Raw genomic sequence first — 5,385 nt, forward strand, 5'->3', positions numbered from 1 at the left:
CAGAGCCTGGAGTCCGCTTCAGAATCTGTGTCTCCCTCTCTCTCTGCCCCTCCCCTGCTCATGCTCTGTCTCTCTCTCTGTCAAAAATAAATAAACATTAAAAAAAAATTTTTAATGGGAATAAATTTAAACAAAAATACTAACAAATCTAATACAGTAATATATAAAAAGGATAATACGTCCTACCCAATTGGGTTTATTCCAGGAATGCAAGATTGATTGAACATTAGAAATCAATGTCATTTATCTCTTTACCAGAATAGCATACAAATCCCAGATGGCTATCTCAATAGAGGCAGAAGAATAATTTGAAAAAAATTCAACGTCCACTCATGATTGCTTCTATTTTCTTAATGTTTTATTTATTTATTTTAAGAAAGAGAGAGAGAGAGAGAGAGAGAGAAAGTGCATGTGAGCAGAAGAGGGGCAGAGAGAGAGAATCCCAAGCAGGCTCCATGCTGTCAGTGCAGAGCCCCAAGGAGGACTTGATCTCACTACCTGTGAGATCATGCCCTGAGCCGAGATCAAGAGCCGGATGCTTAACCAACTGAGCTACCCAGGCACCACCGTCATGATTTTTTTTTTTTAAAGAAAACTCTTACAGGTACCTGGCTGGCTCAGTCAGTGTGGGGTAAAGAATAAACCTTTAGGGGTGCCTGGGTGGCTCAGTCGGTTAAGCACCAGACTTCCGCTCAGGTCATGACCTCACGGTTCATGGGTTCGAGCCCCGCGTCGGGATCTGTCTTGACAGCTCAGAGCCTGGAGCCTGCTTCAGATTCCGTGTTTCCCCCTCTGTCTCAGCCCCTTCTTGGCTCACACTCTTTCTCTCTCTCAAAAATAAATAAAATTAAAAAAAATTTTTTTAAAAAGAATAAATCTTTAGAACTGTGTCCTCTCGTTGAAATGACCCTTTTATCATGAAATGGCCCTCTTCATCTTTTGGCTACAATCTTCATTCTATCATCGATTTTGTCTCATATTAATATAGACTTTTTGATTAGTGTTAGCCTGGTGTATCATTTCCTTCCCACCTACTTTCGTCTTTAAAGTGGGTTTCTTGGGGCACTTGGGTGGCTCCGTCAGCTAAGCGCCCAACTCTTGATTTCGGCTCAGGTCATCATCTCACAGTTCGTGAGATCAAGGCCTGGGTCAAGCTCGACACGGACAGCGTGGTTTGCTTGGCATTCTCTCTCTACCCCTCCCTCTGCATGTGCTCTCTCTCTCTCTCTCTCTCTCAAAATAAATAAACTTAAAAAAAAGCAAATGATTTAAAAAATAAATAATAAAGTGGGTTTCTTGTGTCTAGCATATAGTTGGGTCATCTTTTTATATCTGCCTTTCAGTTGGGTTGTCTAGACCATGCATATTGATTGTGATTATCCATGGGGCCAAGTTTATTTTTTTTTAATTTTTTTTTTAACGTTTATTTATTTTTGGGACAGAGAGAGACAGAGCATGAACGGGGAAGGGGCAGAGAGAGAGGGAGACACAGAATCTGAAACGGGCTCCAGGCTCTGAGCTGTCAGCACAGAGCCCGATGCGGGGCTCGAACTCACATACCGCGAGATCGTGACCTGAGCCGAAGTCGGACGCTTAACCGACTGAGCCACCCAGGCGCCCTCCATGGGGCCAAGTTTAAATCCACCATCTTGGTTGCGCAACTGTGCACATTTCCTCAAACTCCAGGAGGCCACCAGGCTCTGCCTGAGTTATCCCTCCTTGTGCTGTGGCCGGGAAACCTATTCCAGGCAGCAGGCAGGAACGACCATAGAACTAATAGCTCAGCTCCTCTCCTCTCAGGGATCACCGTCCGCGGCTGCCCCGATTTCCAAAGTCCGAACCCCACGGTTGCAAGTGTTTTGTCCCGCTTTTCAGTTGTTGCAGGCGGGAGGGTAAACCCATTCCCTGGTGCTCCACCTGGGGCTAACGCAGGAGTTCAGATCATTTATTTTGGAGATTCGTGTCCCTCAATCCCGTAAAATTTTCTTGCGGTATTTCTTGGTCAACTTTCTGCCCTCCTCATCGCGGTCTTCTCTTTCTGGGACTCCTGTTAGTGGAATACTGTGCCTCCCGGACTGGCCCACCCACATACTCCCCGTCTTGGGAGACCCTGAAGGGCAAGGGCTTTGTGAATTTTGTTTGCCGCTTTTCATCAGACACCAGAACAACACCGGCATGTAACAGGCGCTCAACAAATTTCCTCTTTTGTCTTTTTGTGCTACTCACTCAGTGACTCCTTTTGTTTTGCCTTTCCAACCCTTCTGTATATTTAATTTGCAAGAACCCTTTCTTATTCTCTATGGCTCTTTTTTCACTGCATTCTCTCTCTCTCTCTTTAGAGAAAGAATGAGCCTTAGCAGGAGGGACAGAGGAAGAGGGAGAGAGAGAATCTTAAGCAGGCTCCATGCTCAGCGCAGAACCTGATGCGAGGCTCGATCCCGTGACTCTGGGATCACGACCTGAGCCAAAATCGAGAGTCGGACTCTCAACCGACTGAGCCACCCAGGCGCCCCTGCATTCTGTTATTTTTTTTTAATAACTACTAGATGATATTAATTATCAGGAGCGGTGTGTTTAAATTGGTTGGTTGGGTGTTTAAGTATTTTTAAAATTTTATTTAAGTAACCTCTACACCCGACGTGGGGCTCGAACTGGCAACGCCAAGATCAAGAGCCACCTGCTCTTCTGACTGAGCCAGCCGGGCGCCCCTTAATTGGTTGGTTGTTTGGTTTTCTTCTGTTTCCTTGGCTTTCCCTTTTCTTTTTTCATTGTGTCTTCCTCTTGCATGCCAAGAGCGAAGCCCCCATGGAAATGTACTACCCAGCTCTCACTTCGGGAGAGAGAATTTGCCATGAGGAGTGCTGTCAACCGACACACTTCAGCTCTGACACTTTCTGGACGAACTACAGCTTTTGAACTGAGGACACGATCTCCTCAGATAACTCTCGCCAATTATGGGGCACGGTTGGGGGTATTAGCACCCAGACAGTTCCGCCCAACGGGCTCCCCTGCTGGGTGATCTTTGCTCTGAAGCTTTGGCTGGGACTCTGTCAGAGCCGCACCACCCTCTGAAACTCTTCCTACCCAGTCTTCCTTCCTTCCCTCTCTTCTTTCTCACATGCCGGTCCTGCACTGCAATCTGAAGACCTTCCCTGTCGACTTCTGTCCCCTCCTGTCTCTATTCCCCCCAGGCATTATCCCCAGTAAATCTCCTGTACATCTAACTCCATCTGGTGTCTGTTTCCCAGAGGACCCGAGCTGACACAGGAGTTTTCTTCATTTGTCAGATGATCCTGGCTCAGCCATTTGTATGTAAGGGAACAGCACGAAAGAGCAAACTGGAAGTTCGATGGGCACGAGTGAGGCTTTTTTACTGGTGGATTTTGCTTTTTAGTGATTGGGCAAAAAGCCAGCTGTTTCACCAGGAATGCTCCACACGTTAGTGCAGGGACTTTTTCTTTGGCGCGTTCAATTTTCCCAGATAAGAAACTTCTGGTGTTCTGCCCGGACGTGGGAACCTTGTTTCTGCCTTTCTGTGCAGGGCACGGGTGGAAGGGATCCACTGTGCTCCCACCTCCGCCCCTCTGCGCAATCTGTGCCTCCAAACCCCCTTTCCTTCTTATCTTCTGTCTCCCTCTGTCCTGGTCTCTATGTCTGTGACTCTTCCTCAGCCCTTTTCTAGTCGTCCACAACTTTGCTGAAATCCTTTATCTGCTGAGATATCGTTTTCTCAGTCCTTGTGGGTTGAGGTCTTCCTTCTTTCTTTACTACCATTTTAGTGGGATCTTAAAAGGGAGAGGAGACACAAGTCGTCACCCTTAACCGGAGGCCCCCACGCCTGGTTTACGTTGTCCCGCTGCCGTCCTGGCTGCTGTGCGGAGAGCGGATTGTACATGGGCTGGAAGCAAGACCGTCAGCCAGGAGGCCACCGCCACCGCGGAGGTGGGCCATGAGGCGTCAGTAGGCCGGGCGTGGGGGCCGTGGAGATGCAGAGAAGTAGATAATTCAAGACACATTTAGACAGTGGTTTTAAAAGACGTCCACGGATTCTCTGATATGCCTCCCTCCAAGAGAGAAAACTTCATTCTCCTCCCCGGGAATGCAGGCTGGCTTTAGTGACTCATTTCCAACAAATAGAATACAGCAGAATTAACAGCGTGTGACTTTGGAAGCGAGATCAGAAAAGACCATTGCGACTTCTTCTTTGCTCTCTCTCTCTCTTTCTCTCTCTCTCTCTCAGATCACTCGCTCCAGAGGAAGCCAAGCTGCCATGTTATAAGGACACTCAAGAGCTCTATCACGTCCACATGACAAGGAATGTAGGCTTCCTGCCAACTGTCAGCACTAACGTAACAGGCGTGTGAATGAGCCCCCACCGGAGGCAGATCCTTCGGCCCAGGCAAGCTTCTAGGCGACTGTACCCTCACTGACATCTTGACCGCAACCTCATGAGAGGCTCTGAAGCCCTGGGAGTTCACTTCCGGATTCCCGACCCAGAGAAGCATGTGTTATGTGAGATAATAGAATGCTTATTATTTTAAGCCTCTCAGTTTGGGGAGTCATCTGTTCCATAGCAATAGATAACCAGCACAGGGGGTGAGGGGGAGAGAAATCAAAGGCTTATTCTGGGTTTGGGGCTTGAGCAACTGGGTAGATAGACAGTATTATGTACGGAAGTAGGGAAGCATGGGAGAGGAAAAGGACTAGAAATCGCAATTTTGGATTTTGAAATGCCTTTTGGATATCAGGAATGGAGGTATCAGGTAGATGCTGACTATTATCTCTCCAGGCTGGAGAGATGATTGAGGGTCCCTGGCGTGGGGCTCATGGTTAAAGCCATGGACGCCCAGGGAGAAAAGATGAGGGGTCTTGGACCAAGCCCTGGGGCCTCCAAACTTTAGAGGTAGGACAGAGGAGAAAGAATCAGACTAAGGAGAGGCTGGCAAGACGGGAGGAAACCCAGAAGACAGTGGCAACTCAAAGCCAAGAAGAGAGAGAATGGCAGGAACGGAAGACAGATCAGGGAAGAGACTAGCTGCAGAGTCCAAAGGAGCAGCTCCTCCCTGGTGACAGCGACTTCAAAGAAACCAGGCGTAACAGTAAGCACAACTGTTTCCAGTTCTCGAGTGTCGACCAAACGCCCGGCACTTTAATGGATTTTCTTGTTGAACCATCACAGTAACTCTATGAGGTAAACATTATTGCCCCCATTACACAGATGAGGAGACTGAGGGGCAGAGAGATTAGCTTGCTCAAGGTCATACAGTTTGTGAAATGGCAGAAGCCAGATTGAAACTCAAGCATGTGGGACACTAAAGGCCACGGCCTTGACCCCAAGGTTTGGGCAGAATGCAAGGCGCCTGCCTTTTTTTTTTTTTTTTTTTT

This window comes from Panthera uncia, chromosome E1, assembly GCF_023721935.1.
Source record: "Panthera uncia isolate 11264 chromosome E1, Puncia_PCG_1.0, whole genome shotgun sequence".
Lineage (NCBI taxonomy): Eukaryota > Metazoa > Chordata > Mammalia > Carnivora > Felidae > Panthera > Panthera uncia.